We start from the raw sequence: 12,923 nt of genomic DNA on the forward strand, positions 1-12,923 counted from the left end.
CGCTTCGACGCATGATTAGCGTCATACTAAAGGCCTGACTACTGCAGGAAACATGTTAGTCGAACTCTTTAGTATGGCACTAACCACGCTTCAGAACGACTCTGCATAAGGCGGACAAGGTCTTATGCAGAGTCGTTCTGAAGGGTGATTAGTGCAATACTAGAGAGTTCGACTAACATATGTATCCTGCAGTAGTCACGCCTTTAGTATGACGCTAATCATATATCAAAACGACTCTGCATAAGGCCCTGTATCTCCTGGGAATGACTACTGAAAACGAAAGTTGTAAATTTGTACTATTTCTGGTTCAGTAGAGAGTTAACAGCCGAGATTACATCTGTCCTTGAACCACTGAATCCAGGGAAAAAGGAAAATAAAATTTATTATTGTCTCTTACCATTCTTCCTTTACGGAGATCAATGTTAAAACCACTGCCACTTCCAGTTCCAATAGAGCATGGTTCTCAACTTAATTCCTATCACGACCCCCCATTTTATCGCATCCACTTGCCAGTGACCCCCATTTTATCACATCCTCTTGTTAGCGATCTTCATATAATCTCTGGTTTGTAATAAGCTTCTGTGGGATTTTTATTATACTTATTCCGGAGATCTCACGATATCCATCTATTTCTTTAATAGTAGAATCCATTTCTTCTATATAGTGAATACAGTAACTTCCCTAAAAACGAATGGGTTAATATCAAATTTCGTCAGTTCATTCATTTTACACATATCGAATCCGATCCGTCATACTGTTTCAAAAGGGGGGTCGTTTGGAAATTTTAAAACTACATAACTTCCTTAACTTTGGGTCATATAATAAAAAGTGATTTCTAATTTTCGTTAAAAAAAACTTGGACAGTTGTTAAAAAAAGTTCTTGAGTATTTTAAATGACTTGATAATGTGCGTCACGAAGACTGAACCGGACATTGCCACGCTGGTGAAATTACACCATGCTCAGATATCTCATTAGCTTTCAATTTTAATTGTATTTCAATTTACAGGTTTTGTTGCATTTGTATTTTACGGGTATTTCAATATGCAGTTCTCATTAGTTTAATATCTATCTCTTTCATTTAAATTGATTTTTAAGCAACTCTGCGTCTGTTGAAAATGTTAAGTAGACCTATTTGTTGTTGTTGTTGTTCTTAACAGCATAAATAAAAATAAAAAATACCCCTGCCAGAACAAAATTCAAAATAATATTTAAAAATATTTTCCAGTATTAGATTATAATTGTATTTACCTCTTCCGCTTATCTTCGCGACCCCCAGGTTGAGAAACCCTGCAATAGAGGGATCACAACTGCCGTTGAACATATTTTTTAGATCAAGAAACCATTTCGTACCGTTTTCCACAGTTTTTTTCTCTATGAGAATCAAAATTAAAACGGGGAGTTGCAGTGGATTACAACCACTTCCGGTTTTAGTAGAGTGATAAGTGCAGAGAAGAGGCTCCTCATCGAGATCCTGATTAGGGATGGGCAGGAGATTAAGAAAAAAAAGAAAGCAAACACTTTAGTTTTCCTCAAAAAGTTCTGAATTTGACTAACACAATGTGATTTTCGCGGAAGCCGTTATTTGTTCTTTCTCTTGAAGCACTCACTTCCAGATAAGTTAACGAAAATGCAAGATGTTTTTGATACAAAACCGAAACCGATTTTTAAAAATATATAGATTCATGAAAACCTAAAAACCTTTTTCCTGCCTACCATTATCCTAAATTTATATCGGAAAAACTTTTATCGCTATCTCTGCCTCTTTTTGCTCTAATACCTGCCAACAGACGGACACAGGTGCTTTCCATTACTTATGCACAATATACTTTCAAACTCTTCAAGATATTTAGTGGAATGAAAATGTGAGAAGAAACGGGAGAACCTCCAGAGAATCCATGGACACGTTGTTGTACACCGCAAATTTCAGTTCAGTTTAACGTCCCGTTCAGCAGCAAGGCTATATGAGACGTGGACCTACTGATTAACGTGGAATCCGAACCACATGAGCTCCGCCGAGAATCGAACCCCGGTCCCCCGCGCCAAAGGCGCGTATGCTAACCGCTTAGCCATGAAGGAGCTCACACCACAAATTTACATGGCCTGGTGTCGAATCAGAGACCCTCCTCTCAAGGGGTAATGTGCATCCTATTTCGTTGATTTGGGCCCTCCCGTTTTTTCCCATTATGTTCATTGAACAAACTCATCATTTGTCTGTATTTGTCATTAGCTCATAGGTAATTTAGAAAGTCATGTTATTGCTTTCTTCTGTCTTCTACTACAGTCGTTCCCAACCTTTCTTGGCTTGCAACACAGTTTACTGAACGCATATAACATCGCGACAAAGTTGTTTGATTTTTTTTTTATTAATATTAATGTAAACTATATTAGTGTAATCGTCTAAGTTTCTAGGTATAAATAGTTGCTGCCACTGGAGGCGTTGACTGATATACTCTGTCTCAAAATTGATTTTAACTAATTAGTAAATACTTCATGATTTTTAAAATTTCGCCGGCATCCTGTATGGGACTGTGCGACACATCATAGTGTGTCGACACGACGGTTGGAAACTACTCTTCTACTCTGCCAGAAAATTTCATACATCATTGTTAAAACTCGCATAGTTCACAAGTCGACTCTAGATGGCTGCAGTATAGTACACACTATGTTTTGACTAGGGATATCCAATTGAGGAATTTTTACTTTCCTGAATCCGGAAAGTAAAATCGGAAAATTCCGGAATTCGAAAAAATCCGGATTTCGAAAACATTTGAGATTTCTGAAAATTCCGGAATTCAGAAAAATTCCGATGTCAGAAAATGTCGTAATTCAGAAACATCCGGAATTTTTCCGAAATTCGGAAAGTAAAATTTCCGATTCTGGAAAATTTTGACCATCCCTAGTTTTGACTGTGACTGATAGGCTGCTTGTGACATCTGGTGAGATTTCTTGAAACTGTTTTCCCGCAAATAGATTTTCCTGGTGTAGTTTTCTCAGTGTTGCTTATTTAGCAACTAGATGCGCTAGCTGGAAGACTTTTCTGTTATTCAGTGACAAAGAATTTAGCACCTAGCGACAAATTTGGCGACATACTGATAATAATAATAATAATAATAATAATAATAATAATAATAATAATAATAATAATAATAATAATAATAATGATAATAATAATAATAATAATAATAATAATAATAATAATAATAATAATAATAATAATAATTTTGACGGTAGAAATATAATTTTATTATTTTGAAAAGTCCTTTAGAACTGGAATGAGTACCTAGTGAAATCCAAATGGCGTAATTGGCTAGAGATGCCTATGATAAATATCATTTTAAATGTATGCCATGCCTTAAAATCATTTGGTCACATCTTAAACATATACAAGCTTCAATAATAAACCATCAAATAATTGGACCAGTAGCGTAACTGAGGATGCTTCCCACGTCACGAAGACATGTAGAATTTATACAGGAACAGGCTCGCAGCCAGCCACAGAGGTTTGGGAGAGCCATAAATATGTTATGGGGGGGGCAAGTCATTAAACATTATGTTTCCAATAGCTAAATTGTGCTTTGGTATTAATAATAGCATTTTGTGTTAAGGTTTGGAGAGGCCACGAAACGTTTAGGGGGGGCAGGCCCCTAGCCCCCCTCTGGCTGTGGGCCTGTACAGGAATATAAAGCATATTTTGACTTTGGATGATCCATCTAGTCAGCCACTATTTCTTCATAACAAAGAAGTAAAATTTAATTTCCTCTCAGTTTAAAATTATCGAACACTAAGAGAAAAGTCCGGCTTCGTACACGAATCATGATGTTTATGTACAAATATTTAAAAATAAAGAACTGAGTATAGTTAATAAGAATGAGCAACGCCTTTGGCGTTGTCCCTATCCAACTAACATGCAAGTTTTTGACTGAACTTGGGCTTAAATGGGAACGAGAGTGACACTATTTAACTCAACGACCTCTAAAATAACGGACTATTTAAAAAAAAATCTCGGCCCTTTCTCATTCCCCATTTCATTCGGCGCTGAACTTGGATTTAAACAAAATCAATAGTGGCACTATTTATCTCAAGCAACCGCAAAAACTATGGATTCGACGCTAACATTGATTGTTTTCGATTATTTTTACATGTCATCACTTTCTACCACTTTAGGGGTGCTTGGGGTGTCTTACCTTCAGTTTTTTTTTTTTTTAATTGTAAATCATGTGTGTGATTCTACCTATTTTTAAAAATGAGTTCACACATGCATCTTGAATTTCACCTTCCTAATATGAAAAGCTTTTGAGAGGCTATTTTTTTGTATCAATTTTAAACCATCTCTTTCCCTTTAAATCATTCCTCCACACCTTATAATCATATCATAATATTCTAAACAGTCTACTGTCTCTTTCCGACTTCGGTCTCTTTGATACAGTTACTTAGAAGTATACCAAGCCAGTGGTGTGGGTTGTATACCGGACAAACAAATATTCAATTTTATATGTAAGACTAGCTGAAGTGCAAGATTTCGCATGGGAAGAATAACGTTTGTGCACAATATTTGAAAATTAAGTACTGAGTAGAACTCATAAGTACGAGCAGTGCCTTTGGCGTTGCCCCTATCAATTTCCGAGCCTATTGATATGCACGTTCTCGACTAAGTTCGGTTTAAATGTCGTGAGGACTCTGTCAGCAATCGGTTTAGCGGCCCAGACACTAATATCGGCCATTTTGTATACATAATTTATTGTTCACCCCCTTTACACTCCTGCCTTATCCGGATGGAGGCTAAACTTTGAGTTAGACGGCTTCTTAGTCGCTATTGAAAATGATAATGACACTATTCATCTCACGATCACGAAAACTGAATTTGATATTAATATCGGTGGTTTCCGATTATATCCACATGTCGTCCCTTCTTACTCCACCTCTAGGAGTATCTTACCCGCAGTTTTTTATTATAGATTGTAAGCTCTCTCTCTCTCTCTCTCTCTCTCTCTCTCTCTCTCTCTCTCTATATATATATATATATATATATATATATATATATATAATCTTGTTTTCAAAAAAATACGTTTATATACCACGATTCATCTTTCTAACATGAGAAATGCGTGAGACACTATTTAAAAAAATACATTCTAAACAATCTCTTCCCCTTTGAACCCCTCTACTTGTAGGATACGAAGTAATATATATATATATATATATATATATATATATAATGGTCTTGTACACCAAGTCAACGGTGTGGATTTGTATTATTTTGTTCTCTGTACAAAATGTTTCCCCTTAAATGACTTTCTAGGTAATAACTTGAGAATATTGGAAGCAGGGTATTTGCCAGAAATTTTCTTCAGGGTGGTGTAATGAATTGGAGAGGGGGTGTAAACTGTAATGATATATTGTGAAAAAAGGAAGTTCTTAAACCTATCTTTATTTAATATTATACACACATTACAAATTTAGCATAACCTTGGCAAAGGATTGCTTTAGTTATGAATAGGAGAAAAGAAAAAAATGCTTTCTTTTATGCATAGTAGTTACCTACACATTTCTGAGAGGTTGCTTTAACCAGATGTTGCAGGTTGCAAGCTTTATATATCAGTTCATTTAGCCTTTGTTCTTGAGAACTGGAGCAAATTCAGGAATATAGGGGCCTTCTATACATATTTTCATTAAATCGTTTATACCTACGTTTTCACAACTAAGTCGGCATCGTCCTGAACATAACACTCTGTTCATTGTGGAAAATGAACGCTCTACTTCTGTTGCGCCCACAGGAAGAAATAGAAGAACACTTGCTACTTCGGACAGAGTAGGGAACATATTTCTTTATTCTCCACAGGCAAGATCCAAGAGTTTTTGGTGGATGCTGATGTTAGGACCTGCAGGAGCTCGTTTGTAAATTTTATACTCTAGTTCGAGTTCCGATTTATTAACATTACAAATGCTGTTCACTTCAGTTAAGTCAGGTGAGTCGGGGGTGTTTTTGAGTGCATCATAGAAGTGAGACAGCTGTTTGAGAGGACCACCAAGCTCCCTTCATGTTGCTGATAATTTTTGAGTTCTAATTGGAGAGGAGAGCCTTGAGTTCTTGGGGTTTCAAGTTTTCTTCCATTCTCACACTCTCAAATTTTGGCTTTCCTACAACGCTTTCAGCGTGTTGTGAAATCTCTTCAAAAGTGATATTTTCCAACTGTGAAATGGTACCGTCTACGAACTTCAGCGCCGTAACCATATTATTTCCACTTGACACTTGCACTTCTGCTTAATTTTGCAAGTGGCTGCAAAAATGTATTTAAACTGAAATGAAACGAAATCTTTGAGTTTTACGTCCCACGGTTATGCCGGTTAGGCTAAAGGAGACGGTGATGATGAGTGATGAATGAAATGGTGGAATGAAGAAAGTGGGAGGAAACGGGAGAACCCCGAGAAAACCCACGCACACGGTGTTTGTCCACCACAAAGTTCACTTGGCGGGGGCTGGAATCGAACCCGGGAAAAATGTATTTAAGATTACTAGTGTGAAAGTTGTCCGTCTTTCTTAGTTCCATCAATAGTCCACCAGCATCTGATGACATGTCTCCTGCATCAACACAGATATGCCCTAACGCAAAGCTTATTGCAGCATAATGTTTGATTACCACATAAACACTACCTTCATATGAAAGCCACCTAGTGGAAGCAGGTTGCACCAATTTGTGAGAAGTAGTGTGTATTGAAGATTCCACTTCCTGCAGAACTTTCAGTCGCTTGTGACTCCTATGAAATGCTGTATACAGTTTATTCACTACATTTACAACTAGGGATGCGCACGAGACGAGTCGAGACAGGATTTTCTTGAAAAAATTCGAGTCGAGACACGGTTCTTCCAATAGAAAAATATACATTTTTCGAGTCGAGACATCTGTTTTACAGCACATTTTCGAGACGAGACAGACACAAATCTTGTCTCATGCGCATCCCTATTTACAACCCTTTTGATATCTTTTGAAGTTCCAAACGCCCTTATCAATCCAGTTGCAAAAGATAGCTTCTGCAATGAACGAAAATCAACTAGTCGAATCTTCTTCAAGACGTGCCTGAACTTCGGATTTTTCACCACTAAAATTTGAGGCACCATCTAAAGCTACAGCACTCAGTTTTGCAATACTAAGTCCTCCTATATGTATTTAATGAATAATTGTCTCTTTGATGCATTCTGCCTTAGTAGACTGAACTGAAACAGCACAAACAAAGGTCTCCTTTACTTTGCAAGCCTCTATTTAACGTATACAAATATCAGAATTTCTCTTCCATGTATATCTGTGCACTCTCTGCCATGAGTGAGAATTTACTAATTCTAGAGCTTGGCTTTTGTAAATTTAGTTATGGCAACACCAAAAAAATCTAGAATAGAAGTAAAAGAGTAATGCAACAAGTGATGCGGATTCTCTGGTGAGTTTCTTATATGCTACCTGATTGTTCCTGAATGGTCTAGCGATGCCACTGTACTAACTCCGGGTCTTCATTTGAATGTATGTGGTATTTCTTCAGAAAATAGGAAATACGCGATGTTGTACAAATCTTTAGTTACTACCGAAATATCCTGTCATTGAATATTGCTGCCGGACTGCTGTCGGACTTGAGTAGCAACATTGTTACTTTGCAATGAGGCCTGTTCCGCACACATATGGTCTTTTACTTTTGACATGTTTTCTTGCCTTTTCTGAAAGTTCTCTAGATGAATATAAAGACACAGGGACAGGCCCGTAGCCAGCCCTAAAACTTAGGGGGGGCCCGGCTGAAGTTAGGGGGGGCCGATCCAACCATATGATAATTCATCACCATATTATACAGGGTGTCCGAGAATTATCTATACAATTTTACGACGTTATATTTAAAGAAGTTAATGTGATATTTACATGCGGTTTATTGCATTCAATGCAGAAAGTCTTAAAGTTTTTTTTAACACAGTGGAGCTCTGCCACACTGGTCTTTAGAAGTTCGAGAATACCTGGATGAGGTGTTTCCCAATAGGTGGACTGATCGCGACGGTCCGATATCATGGCCTCCGTGGTCGCCGGATCTAACACCACTGGACTTCTTCCTGTGGGGGTACCTTAAGGACATCGTCTTCGCTACGAAGGTAGCAAACCTTGAACAGCTATAGCAGCGTATCCTTGCTGCTTTTCACACAGTAACTGCGTATCTTTGCTGCAGCGCACATGGGCTGAAATTGATTTTCGTCTGGATGTGCTTCGTATCACACATGGTGCCCACATAGGGGTGTACTGAACAGGTAAAAAAAACTTTAAGACTTTCTGTATTGAATACAAAAAAACGCATGTAAATATCACATTAACTTCTTTCAATATAACGTCGTAAAGTTGTATAGATAATTCTCGGACACCCTGTAGTTCTTTTGCAAGCCTAGTGTAAAACTTCTAGGGGGCCAGCAAAAATTTAGGGGGGCCCGGCCCCCCTAGACCCCCTGGATACAGGCCTGCACAGGGATTAACAAAGACTGTGTGCTTTTTATTCCGCCCATTCATTTGACAGATTGATGCTCTCCAATCACCGTTCCTTGTTTCAAGCTCTGTTATTGAATGAATGAAACAAGAGCAGTTTACCAATGTATATAGAGTATTACAGGTAGCACATTTTCTGCTATCGAGAGAAAATATTACCCAGAATTCTTGCGCGACGTGACGTCACGTGGAAGAGAGCACGAAACAAACACATTGTAGGGAATACAGTAAGCGGTGTCGATGCGTGGAATTTATAAAGAATGGGTAATTATTGAGACAAAAATGAATAAAAATAACTTTGTTGTTGCTCAATGTCCGAATTGAGAAAGGAAAACTCCATGTATAACATAGCATCCCTTTCCTAAAATGTTGTTGGTACAACGACAGTGAGTTTCTCGGTGTAAATGCGCAGACAATCGATGTAAACAATGCTAATATTTATTCTATTCATTTCTTAACGAAAGATTATGAGACAGACTTACAATACGAACTTCATAAGCTACCTGTAAGAAAAAAAGTTCCTCACTCATGCAATTTCTTCTCTGCATATATCGAATTGGCATGGAATTGTTAAGAACGAACAGAAGTAAAATATTAAGAGAAAATAATTTATTTTTCAAACATATAAAGTTGAAGAACTTGTAGAAATTTAAATAACTAGAGTCATGGATGCCGATCCTGCAGGACGAGCAAAAATGTTAGAAAAGAGGATTTGTCCATTTTGTCCCCATAACTCGGTGAAGCCACACACACACACATACACACACACACAAAAAATCGAGACAAGCCTGATTGGCTGCTCTCTTTTCGCCTGTAATGCTCGCCAAAACTAGGTTTTCCGTATGCCAACATATAGTGTTCATTGCGTTTATTTAAATATTCACTTTAACGTTTAAAATGGATACATGTGCAGCTCGTTTTCGTTACCTTCAATGGGGCTCGCGTTCTTATTTCCGTTGAGGCTCGTGCTCACTTGGACTAGGACTCATCCTCCAATAAGGATCACACTCAGGGTGGGATCCAGGATTTTCTGAGCGGGGGTGCACCAATAATTACCAAACTAACCAATCACACTGAAACTCTTCAAAGTGACATGTGACAATATTCTTTACCCTTGACAACGCTGATACATAGAACGGGGGCCGGTTATTTTATAGAAGGTCGCATGTTTTCTGTTCTACTTGACAAATGTTATATTGTTTTGCTTGGTGAATCCTTTTCCTTCAACCTTCAGAAAATCGACTTAATGTATTGCTTTTGCAAAGCTTTGCTTTCTCTTAAGCCCCAAACGGAAAAATAATGGCAGAAAGTTTCGGAAAGTGTTGCTATTTTCACTGCTAGCTTCTCATTTTAGATAGTATATATTTACAACGAAGGGGTGCACGTGCTGTGTGCTGATCACACACACACTAGACTGCTGGGAGCTCGCGCTAAGTTCATTGGGGGTGGAGGCGCGTTGACTCAGTGGTAGAGCGTTCACCTCCGGTGCTTGGGGTCCCTGGTTCGACTCCAGCTCGCGCCATGTGGACCTTGTGGTGAACAAATACCGTGCTTGTGGGTTTCTCGGGGTTCTACCAGTTCCTCCCACTTTCTTTATTCCGCCATTTCATTCTTTTCTCGTAATCACCGTCTCCTTTAGCCTAACTGGCATAACCGTGGGACGTAAAATTTAAAGATTTCATTTCGTTTCATTGGGGTACACGTTTATTAGCTTTCGGCTCACTACACTCAATAAAGCTCGGGCTTACTAATCTGAACTAGAGTAAGGGTCACTACCATTAATGATCTCGTGCTCAATGACGTCAGTGGGGCTTGTAATGAGTTTATTACTTTCAGTGGGGAAAGCGTTTACTATTCTCGTTAAGGCTCGCTCTTACTCAAACTCGGGCTCATATTCTTTAATGAGGCTCGCGTTTACTCGGTCTTGGTCTCACATTCTTCAGTGAAGCTCACTCTCACTAGATTCCTTGGAGATCGCGCACGCTAATCTATTTCGAGCGAGCACGCGATTAGTTAGGTTCGGGGTCACTAATCTTAATTAGACTCTTGCTCACTCGTGCGTACTATCTTCCGTCAACTGGGCTCGAGCTCACTCATCAATGGGGCTCAAACTCACTGACACCACAGTGTGTATTAATGTGGGCTCGGGTTCCATATTTTCAGTGGGGTTCGCGCTATTTATTCTATTTGAGGCTTGCGCTTTCTTGGTCTAGGACTCACATTCTTTAATGAGGTTCGAACTCACTAGGCTCCTTGGAACTCGTGCTCTCTAGTCTCCTTCGGTCACGCACTTGCTTGGATTCGGGCACAGTAATCTGGATTGGACTCATGCTCACTTGTGTTGGCTCACTTCCGTCAGCTGGGCTCGATCTCAATGCCATCAATATAGCTCGAGCTCACTGATACCAGCGCGGTTTTCACTAATGTGGGCTCGGGTTCATTATCTTTAGTGGGCTCGTGCTCAGAGCCGGATTTAGGATTGGTGGGGACCTACGCTGATGAAGGTAATGAGGCCCCTTTATGTATTTTGTCATAAAGGGGCCCCTTTATGTGTCCAGGAAATGAAGAAACTAGTGATATTTTAGGAAGCAGGCTAGCAGAAGGGGCCCCACTACTTACATAATAAAAGTATACAAAACAACGAGCACTATAGTTACTATATATATATATATATATATATATATATATAGCTTTTATTTTATTGTTTTTTCTTATATTTTGGTAATGTACATAAAGATTTTCCTTTAATTGTTTGTTGTCCCCAGCAGAGTGGGACCCTAAGCTATAGCTTTTTTTTTTTTTTTTTTTTTTTTTTTAGCTTATACGTAAATCCGGCACTGCTCATTATTCTCGTTGAAGCTCATGCTTGTTTGGCCCCGCGCTCATATCTTTCAATGAGGCCTGCACTAACTAGGTTCCTTGGAGCTCGTGCTCTCTGATCTCTTTCGGGCAAGCGCTTACTTGGGCTCGGACTTCAACTATCAGTGGGACTCGAGCTCACTGGCGTTAGTAGGGCTTGTACTCATTTTTGCATGGGCTCACATCCTTCATTCAGACTCGTGTTTACTCAAGTTTTGGCTCAGATCCTTTAATGAGACTCCAGTTATTAGCCTCCTGGCACTCGCTCTTACGAATTTTGTTCGGGCACATTTTCCGCGAACTAAACCCAAAATATAGTAGAAAAACATGTAAAAACAATAACATTTATTTGAGCAATCTCAACCTTAAAAAATAAAGCCCCATCAATGAAGAAACACAATGCAAGGAAAAACAATCAATGCGTTCTGGGTTCTGTGACTTCTGAGGGCTGCGTTTAGAATTATCACTAACATTTCCTATCAATATTCATGAAACAATAACAATGAGTGGATGATAACATTAATATAAATTTATTATAATATAGCAATTTATTATGCGGATTTGTAGTTAGAATTATTTTTGTCTATGAAGTTTCAACAATCAAATGAAGTTACAATATGCTCGGAGTATACAAAAAGTATATGCTAAAAGCAGAAGACGCGATTTCCTCTCTTCCGCGTGACGTCACACTTCCAGCGACCAATGCCGTTCGAATCGCATATTTAGCAGCCCCTGAGCAGTTTACAATGCTGCTCTTGACGGAACAGTTTGCGTGCACCACCACCAGGGCGCCAGCTTATCACGAATAGCTTTTCAGTTTCTTACTGCTCGTTTGGAGTTACCTAATCAGTAATCACCTTTATTTTACTGATTATCGTGAGCCAGCTTTGACTTTGTTCTTGTATCAGATTTCAGTTCTAACATAGGTTGTTTATATGATTCTCAAGCAGTTCCTTGAGCGCAATACTTCACACAATTCCGGGATAAGAGAAATAAAAATATAAAATCGAAGTTAATATTTAGATTGAAGCAAATATTTCGATTGCTGAGCTTCGTGTCAGCTACCAGAAAAGTATCAACAAGAAATTATTTATTGGACTGTATTTTACATTTATGACACCGTTGATAGTAATAACAAAAAATTATACACAACCTTTGGGGGGGGGGGTTATCGAGCTGTTTTGGCAGGGAGGACAACGCCTATCACAGGGAGGGTGTAGAGGGGGTGTTAGGGGGATGTAAAAAATTCCTTGATTGGAAAACTACAACAATATTCAGGACACAATGTGAATCAATATTAAACTATTTAACATTATAAAGTTACTTTCCGAAACTTAAATGAAGTTTACTTTTACTGTAGGCTCCCGTATTGCAGGCTCGTTAATTACGTCGCTGGATGAGACCAACGGCTGCATACAATACCCTCATATCATTCCAACCCTCTACTTCATGTACTACAGGGAGCGAAACATGTTGAGAAATTTGAGGTTTTCTCGGACAAGTGAGTACTTTATTACTTGTAATAAACTCTTATTCTTACCTTTTAAAAGTTTATCATG

Source organism: Thermobia domestica, chromosome 1 (assembly GCF_964235325.1).
Source record: "Thermobia domestica chromosome 1, izTheDome1.hap1.1, whole genome shotgun sequence".
NCBI lineage: Eukaryota > Metazoa > Arthropoda > Insecta > Zygentoma > Lepismatidae > Thermobia > Thermobia domestica.